The sequence below is a fragment of the Spermophilus citellus genome, assembly GCF_964194105.1.
Source record: "Spermophilus citellus genome assembly, chromosome: 3".
In the NCBI taxonomy this organism is placed as follows: domain Eukaryota; kingdom Metazoa; phylum Chordata; class Mammalia; order Rodentia; family Sciuridae; genus Spermophilus; species Spermophilus citellus.
Window position 1 is genome coordinate 83,084,046 of NC_138184.1, and position 14,002 is coordinate 83,098,047.

Genomic DNA, 14,002 nt, shown 5'->3' on the forward strand with positions numbered 1-14,002 from the left:
ATTTCCTTATGATACTCTTAAAGAAGATCTATTTAGCTCCACACTTAGGGAAAGAATGGAGCTGGGGTTTTCATCATATAATCAGAGCAACACAGAGAATTCAAAGAATCTGTTGCATAGAGATTTCTCATTTTGTTGGAATTAACCTGTGGTCTATGGTCCTCCTCTCCACAATAAGCTCTTCAATCCTCTGATATTCACTCAGGGGAATTTAATCCACATAGAATTCACACTGCCCGGCAGCCACCCCAAAGAAATGACCTTAAAAGGACTTATTCCCGCATGGAAATATCATTGCCTGAGATATTTGAGGATGGGAGAAAAGCTAAAAACCAAATGCTTCAATAAGGAGAGAGAACCTAAATAACCCTCTTCGTGCACTTTTCCTGAATTAGACCTGGGGGTTGGCCATCGCTGTCTGCTGAGGGCTGCATAGTGAATATTTTAGCTTTGGGAAGCCCAACACGGTCCAGACTGCAACTACTATGCTGTGCCCTTGGGAGGGAACAGCAGGTGTAGACAAATACCCTGCTCTGGGGGTCAAGTACTCTTTGTTTATAAACACAGATAGATGGTGGGCCCCTGAATTTGTTGGTAGTAACCATTGGGAGGATTTGAACCTGGTGACCTTACCTCACAAGGTGGTGTTAACCTTTTTTCCAATGGAAGCGTAATATCAATGTATAATCCTAATAAGTAGCATCAGTCCAAAGCTTCTGCAGTGCCCTTACCTACTGCATGCTAGCTCACGGAACTCTCTCCCACACTGGAAGAAGATATAGCCTCACCTTCAGTTTTGGCCCATCAAGCCCCCTCAAATCAGGTTCAGTGAATAAATTCCCCTTCTAGGGATGAGAGAAGAGAGGCTCCGAAGATTTAGTCATTTGCTCCAAGATACTGAGCATATAAGAAGCACTCAGCAAATGTCACCCCGAGACCACGCCAGAGTTTGAAGCCAGGTCTGCCTCCAGGACCCCCCTGCTGCTTTGTATGGAGACCTGAGCCCTGTTCCTTCCAGGTAATACCTGAGTGACTCATCAAACAATGACAGTAATGGCTCCTGCCAACCAGACAGAATGCAAAGAGTAAATCCAGGCTCTGAGATCAGCCCCATGACTGCCTGGTACCCAGCAAGGCCTCAATAAGTGTCTCAGATGACATGGTTGTGGAACCACCCAGCGTGTGGCATGAGAGCAAGGAGCTTCTTGTGGCCCGGATGTTGGGTTTGGGTTGGGGGGACCGTGGGGCGCTATACTCAGGAGGGTTGAATGGGGCTAAGCTGTACCAGGCCTTACAGTGTGATTCCCAGTGACTGGAGTCTGTCTGCGTCACCCAGGTGTTTGTTAAAATGCAGACTCCTGGGCCCTCTGGTTGGACTTTCTGTTTGGTAGATCCCGGTTGGGACCTCAGGTTGACATTTTCAACAAGCCCCCTAGTGGTTCCAGTGCCCTAGTAAGTCTGAGTGACCCCAGAGTGTAATAGGAACATTACGCTGTGACACTTGATGGTCTGAGCAAGGGGGACACTGAAGGGCAGTCATCATGGAAGATGGGGGTCCATGCACCATTTTAGGATGGTGAGTCTGTCGGAGGTGTGAGGGGTTAGAGAGGAAAATGAGGAGGCCCTGTCCTAGTCCAGCTATGAATGGTCCACTTCAGGGTCTCCATGGGGGGTGTCTCAGCAATGGCAACAGTCTCTGGGGACCCAGTGTCACAGGACACACAGGGAACCAGGAGTCTCTTTTTCCACAATGCCTCTCTTCTCTTCTTGAGCAAGTCTGGTTGACAAGACTCATGACAACAGTGGCCTTGTATTAAGCATTCTTTCTGGGTCTGGTTCCAAACATTTAGCATCCATCCTCCCGTCCATCATCTGAGCAGCCCTGCAAGCTGGTTTCCATTATCCTCCCAAGAGACTCAGAGAGGGTGAGTCACTTGCCCAAAGTCACACAGATGGGAAGACCCAGAGCAGGGGTTGAGCTTGATGCTGTCTGAACTCAAAAATTATAAGCCTTCCTACCTTCCCAAGGATGTCCACCCATTCTGTTCCTCACCTGCTCTTAGGGGTGCTCCATGGGGCCACCAATTTGTCCATCCACACCCTCTGTCCCTCCCAGCATTCCTTGCCTCAGGGGCTATTTCTCCACCCAGTGGCTCAGAGATCCAGGCACCTGCCATCTTGTGGCTCTGCCTTCCTCTCGAGTCTCTTGGTTTAATGCCAAGGGATGGCAGAAACATGGTGACCCTGACTCTGATTTCATGGGAGACCAGCTCCCCCAGCTCTCCAGCCCTGGAACGGTGGTGTCTTCAACTGTTCCTGATTCCCAGGTCCCCTCTCTCCTCCCCTGGTGCTCCCTATCCACCCCTTGGAGGCTCAGCTCTTCTAGCTCCTGTGTGACCAGTCTCCTGGACTGTCCTGAGTCTCAGGTGGTTTCTGTGCTCTGGTTGGACCTTGATGGATGTGGCAGCTGCAGGTGAAATCAGCATGCCACACCCACGCTGGCTGTCCCCCACCCTGCTCAGGACCCCTCCTCAATCCTCATCCACCATCAGAGTCCACAACTGCCTACGGTGGGCAACGGGGAGGCTCTCATAGGGTCTTTGTACAATAGTGAAGCTTCCTACTACACTATTTTGCCTATGTTTCTGGGGACCCAAGACCTAGTTATGGGCTAAACCCTGCCCGGCACCCTGCCCACTGAGGGTTCTCCCTGCAGGCACACAGGGCTATCCTTGCCAAGAGCCCACATGCCTTGCCTTGTCTGACCCTGAGCAGGTGTGGCCTCAAAATGCACAAACCTTAAGTGGTACGCTCTTGATGGGTAGGTCCCATTAAAAGGGTCCAGGGAAACGGTCTGTCTCTAATGCAGACAGAGCCCCTCATTTCCTCACAGTCCAGGGAGCAGAGACACAGGGCCCCCAATATGTGAACTGGTGTTTTCCTCCTGACCCATTTGTAGTCAGCCGGGGACATCCTGGAGCCTCTGCCCTTAATGGCAGAGGATGCACAGAACTGGGGCCCCTGGTCCCATGTCCTTGAGACTCAAGAGACGTGGTGCAGCAAGAAGCCCTCCCCACCCCGTGGTGGACATTTGCTCTGACTCAGAGCTGTGGAAACTATGCTTTTCTCCAGTAGCAATCACGGTTCTGTGACTCTTATTGTGTCTTTGTTGTGGGTGGCAGGAAAGATACTCAGAGGCCACAGTGTGGATCTCAAGAGCCATGTCACTAGAGCAGCCTCTCTCCTGCCTTCTTCCTGTGCATATTTCCAGTTCCTCACCCCCTCTTCATTTACTGTTTTGTGCTGTCTCACTGTATCCCATGAGGCACCCACAGGCTCTACACCTTTCCATGGTGCTTGGACCAATTTACACCCCTCTGGCCATTTGTAAGTACTTTTTAAAATTACAAACACGAATAACCTTGAACCCAACAATTGCATCCTCGGAAAAGTATCCTGGAGACTAATGTGCACACATGGGATGAGATGGGATTGGGGATTAGAAATAACCCCAATTTCCACCAGTGGGTGACTGGTACAACCATACAAAGAATATTATGCTGCTCTGAAAGAAACCAGGGAGTTCTCTATGTCTTGGTGTGGGAAGAAAGCTAAGATAACTGAAGTAGGAAAAATACTATGCAGAGGGATGGTAAAACTCACTTCCTCTCTGGAAAAGGAGAGATGAGAATTTACATGCACATTATTTGTTCATGCAGAAGGAAACTCTGGAATGGTAAGAAACTAAGAAAAGTGACTTGGGGAGAATGGAGTGTCCATTGGGAAGATGAGAGAGAAGAACAGGAGGGAATTTATTAACTTCATATGTCTTATTGTCTGGGGTGTGAGCAAAATGATGTCTTCAAAACACTAAACAAAAATAAAAGGGTGGGGAGGAATCAAAAAAGAGAAACAGAGTGAGAGAGAGGACATGAGCCTCCGCTCTCTACCTGGGTGATCTTGGGCATGTCACTGATTTTCTTTGCAAGGACTATAAAAAATAGAATTGCAATAAAAAAATAAGCCTTCTAAGATATTTTTGGAACACAGTGAGAATGGAGAGAGAGAGAGAGAGAGAGAGAGAGAGAGAGAGAGAGAGAGAGAGAGAGAGAGAGAGAGAAAGGGAGGGAGAGAGGGAGAGAATCTCACAAATGACTCTACATGACTTTAGAATCTCAAGGCTGCAGGAATCTGAAGTGGATCTTATTTTTAGTGGGAAATTAGAGTAGCAGTTGCTGCTGCTCTGAGGTCAGGGACCAGGCTTTCTAGTTGGGCTTCTTTGACAGGTTTTTATGTGATTTGGGGAAGATAGTTTTGACCCCTCGGGCTAATAAATATCACTCCCTGATCCATTTTCCAAAATTTTCCACAGTTTTCCAAAAAACTGTTTTCTTGATGGAAAGGATTTTTTTTTTTTGCAGTGGTCTTTGATAATTTGAGTCCTTTCACCTCCATACTTGCAATCTGGTGGTTTATTCCTTTGAAATACAGCAGACTCTTTCAAAGTACAGAAAAGCACAAAGGCACAAAGCTCAAACCAAATTAGAATCAACCCTTCCACTCAGACAGCTCTTAATATTGTTGGTGTGTAGAATCCCACGATCTTCCTGTGTGATTAAACTTTAAAAAGAAATCATAATTCAATTCCATATGAAGACACACCTTTATAACTTAGTAATAGGCCATTAAGATGTGTGGTTATTGATTACTCTTCGGTGACATATTTTGGAAGGACCGTTTATCTTCATCTGGCCTCTGAGTCAGTCCCTCACATGCCGTAATTAGTTGCCTCTGGTCCATGCTCTTACCCATAATGTTGCCACAAACATCTTCCACATGCAAACTGTGCAGATTTCTGGATCCAACGTATGACAGTTTTTATGGCTCTTTCTGTAATAGAGCCATTTCAGAGGCTGTGATTTACTCTATCAATTTAATTGATTCTCTGCTGCCTTTTCAAGGGACTCATTAGGGACCCCGGTTCTGTTTTGGTTCACCACCGAGCAGAGATTTCATTTTCTCTAATTGGAAAAGATTTGGCCAGGAGAAGAACCTCAGTGATGGTCACTAATAACGCCTTTGATCTGCCTCAGGGAACGTCAAAATAAGTTTACCCCCTTTCTTATGACTTGAAATTCAATTGTCCAGTGAGCTCTCTCTGGCCGGCCATTATTGACCTTGCAGACATTAAAGACTGTCATGGGATGTGCTTGGAGCCATGGAGCCTCCCATCCTGAATCTGCATGTGGTATGGACACTCTGCCTCCCACATGGCCACCGGGCCTCTGAGTACCTGAAATGATGGCCCCATAAATCACTGCAGGACGGTGTTCTGATCAATGTCAACGCGTGTGTGATGATGGTTCCCTGAGAAGATATCACCCACACACTCCAGGACACTCACACAAGGATGAAATCAACCAAGGATGCATTTCTGACAGCATCACCATCCTTAGGCAGCACATGCCCGCATATTCAAATTAAGCTGTATTAAGTGGAGAATCCTCCTCCCCACCCACATCAGCATGTTCAGAATTCCCTAAGTGATGTGCCTTGGGTTGGGCTCCCTAGAGGAGAAACCTGAGATGGAGATGTTTATCCAACAGAGGCGTCAGGGGGAGAGCTCTTTAGAGAAAATGAGTTTCAGGCCAAGGGCGAGCCATTCAGCTGGAATCTAGTCTTGGCCAGATCCTTTGAGGAGCTCAGAAACAAGAATGTCATCTGAGCCCTGTCCCCTGTCCCCTATGCAAGGACATGGCCTTCTGTGCCTGTGTATGTTGGTCACTGGGAGCTGCTGCTCCTGGCTGGGGGGTACCTAGTTGCAGGGAGGTGATGCTTGCCTGCCTTCAGATGGGTGCATCAGCCAAGGACAGGGTTCGGTGGGGAGCAAGCCCCACTGCACCAGGCAGAAACCCGTTGATGGTCCAGGAAAGACTGAAGTCCCTCTGAAGCAGGCCAGAGACCCCCTCACCCAGAAGACCCTTACCATAATTAAGCAGAAACCCCCACCATATTTGTAGCATCGGAGAGCTTTGTGCACAGGACATCTGCAGAAGGCATTGTGGTCAGCAGCTGTCCCTTTGTTTATAAACACCAGGTTTGCAGAAAACACTTGTGAATCCCCCATCTGAATAGAGAATGGAAAGAAATGCACTTGTCATATGAACCTCCCAGCCCCGCCCTCCACACTGGGTGTCAAGTTCAAAGAATTTCCTTACTCTTTGTTTAGAGGAAGAATTCTTAGGTGACAGTCACCTCTGAACCCTGTGGTCAATCAACCTGCTTCCTGAAAATTCTTCAGGTGTTTAGCCTCTTCTGTCCCACTTCACCATGGGCAGTCATGCCACACAGCTGTGCTTCTGCAGTGGCCACAAGCCCACCCAGATTTTATGGGGAACCCTACCCTATGCTTTGGTGGAGGAACCACAAGGCCACATGTTGAAAGGACCACGTGGAGTGTGATCATGGTGAGGCCCATATTCATCAAGTGGCATCTGCCGCCATATTGAATTTGACCATCTTGTTTTTTTTTTAACTGGAGGGTTTCTCCAGCTGTGTTAATTAACACCTTATTCTGATGTTCACATTTGCATGATCACTGTGTTGATTTCTACCAGTTCTTGTTTGAGCCTGTTCTCTATATGGGATTTTTTTTCTTTGCTTCATGTTTTGGTTTCTTTCCTGCCTCCCATTCCGTCAACTGCCATTTATGTTCTCTTCCCACACCCAGCACCGTGTGGAAGTTGTATGTCATCTTACTCTCTTGCTAGTTAAACCCTGACATTTTGAACAGGGTCATTTGACTGAAAGTCCAAAGGCATCAATGATTCTATCAAACCATACAAGAATCTTAACATGCTCCCATCGAAGTGTTCCCTACCCTGATTCTCGCAATCTAATTCTTTTATTTTTTTAATGGTACTAGGGATTGAACTCAGGCACTCAACCACTGAGCCATATCCCCAACCCTTTTTTTGTATTTTATTTAGAGACAGGGTCTCACTGAGTTGCTTAGAGCCCCACTTTTGCAGAAGGTGGCTTTGAACTCGTGATCCTCCTGCCTCAGCCTCCTGAGCCTCTGGGATGTCAGGCTTGCAACACCTTGCCTGACCCCATCATGATTCTCAATGTTATCTTTGTCTAGTATTTTAGTTTACACACATGTGATAGTAGGAGCAAATGTGACTTCATTTTGTTTTATGACTTCATCCTGTAAAACAACCATGCCAAGTAAAAGAGTCATGACTGGAGCAAGATGTTCTTTTCTTTTTGCTATAGAAACCTTTAAGAACACGGAATTACCTAATGGGGGATTGTTTCTGTAACTAGGGTAACAGGACTCTGTTTCTGTAACTGGGGTGACTGGGTTAACTGTGATTGGTTAGGCTTCCCTCCGCTTGACCACACTGTCTCGCTTCTGTAACCTGGCTTGCTTGCATTGGCTAGACCCCCTGAACATCCCTTTTGCAGTTTTCAGGCTTATAAGGAGTGCCCTTGCAATTGTTCGGGGCTGATCAGGGGAACAGCTTTATGTTCTGGTCAGCCGCAACCGGTGTGCTTCAATAAAGGCTTGATTCGATTATACGTGAGTGGTCTGGAAGTCAGTTTATGAAACCCTGGGACAAAGCTTCAACTATAACACACACACACACACACACACACACACACACACACAATTACACAATTTTTTTTTTGGTGGGGGTACTGGAGATTAGATCCAGGGCACTTAATCACATCTCTAACCCTTTTTATTTTTTATCTCGAGACAGATCTTACTAACTTACTGAGGATCTGGCTAAATTGCTGAGGCTGAATTTAAATTTGCAATCCTCCTGCCTCAGCCTCCTGGGCTGCTGGGATTATAGGTGTGCATCACCCCTAGCTAGTTGTGTATATATTTAAACCTTATCAGTTTGTTTTAGAGAACATAATAATTTAATTTTCTGATATATTTATTGAAATCTTGCTATTCTTTCTTATAAATCCTTCCTTTTCTTTGCAGAAATTCTTCAGGAATGTGTTAAGGGGGTGTTTTTGAGGGATACCATTCCTCAGTTTTTGTTTGAAAACATGTTTATCTCACCTGCACCACTAATCAACTGGATGTGTAACTTTAAAATGGTGATTATCTTTCCATTAACACTTTGAAGAAATTTTGTTATTATCTCCTGGGGTTCCTTATTGCTATCTAAAAGCCTTCTGTCAGCATAAAAATTTTTGTGCTTTAATTAGCAATTCAATTTGTACTCATACCTTGAGACTTGGCCAAATGAAGGAATATGCTGTGTAGATAATCTCTCTTTTCTCACTGATTACTTTGAAGATATTCTCTTTGTGAGGATTTCATTATGTGCTTAAGCACATGATAACACTTCGTTTTTAAAGATTTGTATATTCCCTCAGTTCTGGAAAATTTTAACACTCACATATTTGATTATTTTTAAAATTCTTTTTAATTTGACTTTCTGGAGATTCTTTCTGACCTCTATTACACTTTTATCCCCCATCCTTCCTAACTATTAACCTGTCTATCAAATTTTCCATGTTTGTCTCTGTGTGCTATATATATTCTGGTTAATTCCTCAGTTTTGTTTTCCAGTTTACTAAGTTGCTCTTTAGCTGTGTTTAATCTTTACAGATTCCCATCCATTCAATTTTTGTGGAGTATATTTGCAACGACTCTGAGTCCCATGTTATGCTTTATCTAGTTGAGCTGTTCTTTTTTCACTGCATTATATTATTGTGGCTTCTCATTGTTCTTTTTTTAATAATTTTAACATGTTTGTCTAATAGTGCTAAATAATTTATGACTTTGAGTTATCACTACGTTGGTCTATTTTCTGCTGACTCAGTTTTATACTGCTTTATTTTATGTGTAGATTGAAGTGGTGTGTGTGTGTGTGTGTGTGTGTGTGTGTGTGTGTGTATCAACTCATCCTCAATTGGAATTTTTTGCTCATGCACTTATCCACCTCAGTTTCTGGATATGTGCCTACAGTCTGGATTTGCCTTTTTTTCCCTAATACTCCAAAGTCTGCCCCATGGATTGTGTGAATTTGGACTATATTCCTACATATAAAGGATCTGATCTTTCATTGGAATTTTAAAAACATTCTTACCCAGAGGGCTAGGCAGATCTGGACCTCATGCCACTTCCCTGGGTGGGGGCTCTGTGTTCATGGAGAACACAGCTCCCTTAAGGGCCTCAAGTCATCTCAATCCCAGATCCATCCCCTCTGACCCTAAAAGGCTATCTCTTCTGTCCCCATGTGGCTATTAGAACCCTAGATTCAGGTTATTCTGGCCTGTACCAAGCCCAGCATCTCCTCAGGCTGCTGTGGCATGGGCTCCCATGACAACTCCCATGACTTGGAACTCAGTCTCCCTTTCTGTCACCTGGCAAGGCTGGCTTCATGAGCTCAGCCATCACCCTCTTGATAGTCTGGTTAATTCTACCTTTGACTCTGAGTAAAGCCCAACAGGACCACAGGGCATGTGTGGGAGCAGAGGAGCCCTGTGGAATATGTGTGCCTTCCAGGTCCCGATGCTCTCATAAGGTGCTGAGAAGTCCCTGAGAGCACAGGGTTCTGTTGAACCCAGGAAGGGTCACCAGGGGAATGTGCTGAGTCCGCAGCCACGGACAGCTGGAAAAATGCCACATTTTTTCTTGAAATAAGAAATTGCATCAAATGCACAGAGAAGCCAATGGCATGCTAAGAAAGAGACCAGCAAGGAAGCCCATCCTGGCCTCTGCCCTTCACATCACCCCCTGTGTTCACCAATCACCTGTGCTGCCGATGGTGACATCAGAGGAAAGGGGAAAGTGGGGCACACCATAGTCTCGTTTCCTCCCTTCCCTTCCTCCCTTACCTGTAAGCTGAAGGTACAGGGGGTAGGTCGAATGTGCACGTATCGGGACATGGAGGCAGAACAGATGAGGACCCAGCCCTGACTTTCTGCTCCTGGGACATCTGGCGGGACGCACATGCCACATCAGCTCTGGAGCACAAATTGTCAACTCGGGCGATTCTGTGGAGGATCCCCGGCTCCTGCCTCTGCATTGAAAGTTGACATCCTGTGACGTGAAGATAGTAAAATTTGTGCTTGAGATTTCAGATTCATTTTTTTCTACTTACAATAATATCAAACATTGATTTAAAAAAATGAAAGAAAGAAAAAGAAAAACACCAACAGGCATCAAGAAGGAAATCACAGAGGAAGGGAAAAGTCTTACCCTGTAGGACCTCTCAGCACTCCTGCTTCCTGCTTTTTGAACAAAGACCCTGTATTTTCATTATTCTTGGGGTCAAGCAAATTATAGAGCGGGTCTGAGCACTTTCCTGTATATTTTATTTAATTTTTTTTTTAACTAAAAATCCTTTGTTGTTCAGTCTTCCATCAGCATTGACCTTGGCCTTTCAATTTGCTTCTATTTCCCGCCTGCCCCCAACCCCGCTGCTCACCAAGCTCTCAGGTCAAGATCTGAAAAAGACCCCAGATGGGAACTGAGCCGAGGCTCAACTCAGGCCCCCAGGAAATGCAAGGGTGGCCCTGGCCGAGGGCTGTCTGCTCCCATTTCCTAAAGAATGGCCACCCCTTCCTGGGGCCTCTGTGGTCCCCTCCTCTACTCGCCTCCCTCTTAAGGGCAGTTCCTTTTCTGGCTAGCTCTGCACCCACAAATTCAAGAGGGGGGGATTGTGAGCACATACAAGAGGGGGTCAGGGGCTAGGGGTGCCAGGACGGCAGCTCTAGTGGGAGTCTGCCTGAGACTTGTTGTGACTGAGTTTCCCCAATGGCGAGTCCAAGTGCCTTCCAAATAAAGGCATGGAATGGAAAGTTCTGGAAGAAACAAAGGGGAGTGGGGGAGGCAAGGAAATAGGAAAAATCATCCCCCCAAAAATGAGGGGCCGAATTGGACCTCAGTCCAGCCCCTGTTCCTCAGCCCAGGGCTCCTTTAAGGAGACCCCAGCTGTTCTCCAGACACACAGGGCAGTTCCTGAGACCTGGGTCATGCCCTAGCTCCAGGGGACCAATAACTTCTGCACCTGGAAAACCCATACCCAGCTCCAAATTAATCTACTTAATGAAAGAAGTAGAAGGAACAGGCTTGTGTACAGCGTACTCTCCCAGCCCCCCTCTGGGTTTCACACAGTCCATCTCCACCTACATTTAACATGGGATTGCATCTCTGGAGTCTTGATTCCGGAACATTCCAGGACTCGACCAGGTACTCGTCCCGTGGATCTGGAAGATAGTGCATCGGAAGGTCAAAGGACCCACAGGCCACCGACTGGAGTTCTCAGATTTCACCCCTTACAACCTTAATTAAAACTATATACCATGCCTGTCAGAGACCCTATGTCAACACTCAGCACCTCCCAGACCTCCCAGTCCCCTCCTGGCCTGCAGAGAATGACTTCCTGGGCTGGGCCAGGTCTTGGGGGGGACTGTGGAGTTGGACAAAGAAACAATATGCGTTTGGGAACTGGATCAACCTGAGTCTGAACCCCAAGGATATTCTCTTGTGTCTTAAGTGTTTAGGGTCAGATGATGTCATCTCTCTGAGCCTCCGTACTCTCATCTTAAAATGGGACACCACAAGGCCTACCTAAAAGGGACGTCAGGAAGAGGGGTAGGCAGCTTCGTGGCGAGGACAAGCTCCCTGAGGAATGGCCAGCAGGGGCGGGCTTTGAACCAGCATGTGTTCCATGAATGAAAGAGTGTGGCATCAAAGTCACCCAAAAGCATTTCCCACCCCTTCCTTCTTCTTTACCGCTCTCCTAGTCTGAGCTGGAAAGTTAGGAATCCACTGCTTCCGTGAAGACTGGAGTCTCCATCTTTCCCTCCTTGAAATGGGGAGAAATAAGAGCGCCTGCCTCCTTGTTGGATTATGAGGGTATCGTGACACCTTGGGTAAAGCTCTCTAGGGTCTAGAAGAATGTCCTTCACACCTGCTAGTTGCCTTTACCATTTTCCATCTGATATGTGGAAGGCACCCCAGAGCACCTGGGTCTTCCTGCTTCCACTCTTGCCACCCACATCTACTTATTGTTTATAACAGCCAAAATATTTCTCTGTAATTGGCTTTCTCTGCCTAAAATCCTCAAAGGTTCCCCGTTGCCCTCCTAACACAGACTTCAAGGTTTGGCCACATCTACTACTGGACCCCTCTCTCTTTGCTTCCTGGCCCTCCAGTTGGCTTCTGCTATACTTAGTGCGACAGGGACTTTGCATATTCTGTTCCTCTCTCTGCCCCCTTGGCCTGTGAATTCCAGCTCAAATGGCCCTTCTGTGGCAACAGGGACTATGGAAGAGTTCTCTGCTACTTATACCCTGAGCGTCACACACCTGTTCTTTGGGTGTTGCCTCTGTGTGACCTGACATTTCATGGAGTAGCACCCAACGGTCCCCCCAACCCAAACCCAACATCTGGGCCACAAGGAGCTCCTTGCTCTCATGCCACATGCTGGGTGGTTACACAACCACATCATCTAAGACCCTTATTGAGGCCTTGCTGGGTACCAGCCAGACACGGGGCTGATCTCAGAGCCTGGATTTACTCTTTGCATTCTGTCTGGTTAGCAGAGGCCATTACTGTCCTTGTTTGATGTAGTCACTCAGGCAATAACTGGAAGGAACGGGGCTCAGTTCCTTTAGTCTCCATACTAAAGCAGAAGGGGGGTCCTGGAGTCAGACCTGGCTTCAAATTCTGGCTTGGTCTCGGGCTGACATTTGTCGAATGCTTCTTCTATGCTGAATATCTTGGGGCAAAATGACTAAATCTTCCCCAAGAAGGGGAATTTATTCACTGAGGCTGATCTGAGGGGGATCCCTGGGCCAAAACTGGAGGTGAGGCTACATCCTCTTCTAGTGTGGGAGAGAGTTCCGTGAGCTAGCATGCAGTAGGTAACGGCACTACAGAAGCTTTGGACTAATGCTCCTTATTAGGATTATTCATTGATATTATGCTTCCGTTGGAAAAAAGGTTAACACCACCTTGTGAGATAAGGAAACCAGGTTCAAATCCTCCCGGTGGTTAGTTACCAACAAATTCAGGGGCCCACCATCTACCTGTGTTTATAAACAAAGTGTATTTAACCCCCAGAGCAGGCTATTTGTCTACACCTGCTGTTCCCTCCCAATGGCACAGCATAGTAGTTGCAGTCTGGACCGTGTTGGGCTTCCCAAAGCTAAAATATTCACTATGCAGCACTTAGCAGAAAGCAATGGCCGACCCCAGGTCTAATTCAGGAAAAGTGCATGAAGAGGGTTATTTATGTTCTCTCTCCTTATTGAAGCATTTGGTTTTTAGCTTTTCTCCCATCCTCAAATATCTCGGGCAATGATATTTCCATGTGGGAATAAGTCCTTTTAAGGTCATTTCTTTGGGATGGCTGCTGGGCAGTGTGAATTCTACGTGGATTAAATTCCCCTGAGTGAATATCAGAGGATTCAAAAGCTTATTGTGGAGAGGAGGACCACAGACCACAGGTTAATTCCAACAAAATGAGAAATCTCTATGCAACAGATTCTTTGAATTCTCTGTGTCGCCCTGATTATATGATGAAAACCCCAGGTCTGTTCTTTCCCTAAGTGTGGAGCTAAATAGATCTTTTCCCCTAGATGTTTTTCCCCTAGTATCCTAACAACTGGAAAATTTAATTAACTGGCATTTGGATGTATACATGCCTTAGTGGCAATGTTAAAATTAGGTTTTAGAGCCCAGTGACTCCAAAATCACGTTGGTTGAGTATCCCTACTCCCAAAATCCCAAACCTGAAAGGCTCCAAAACCCAAACTTTTGAGCATCATGTTGTCACTCAGAAAGTTTTGGAGTCAAAGTCAACATAAAAGAGATACCTGCATACCTGTATCCATAGCGGCGCTGTTTACAACAGCCGAAATGCCCTTCAGTAGGTGAAGTGATAAAAGAAAATAGGGTCTGTATGCACAGTGGAGTGTTATTCAGAAATAAAAGAGAATAAAAATCCTGTCATCTGCA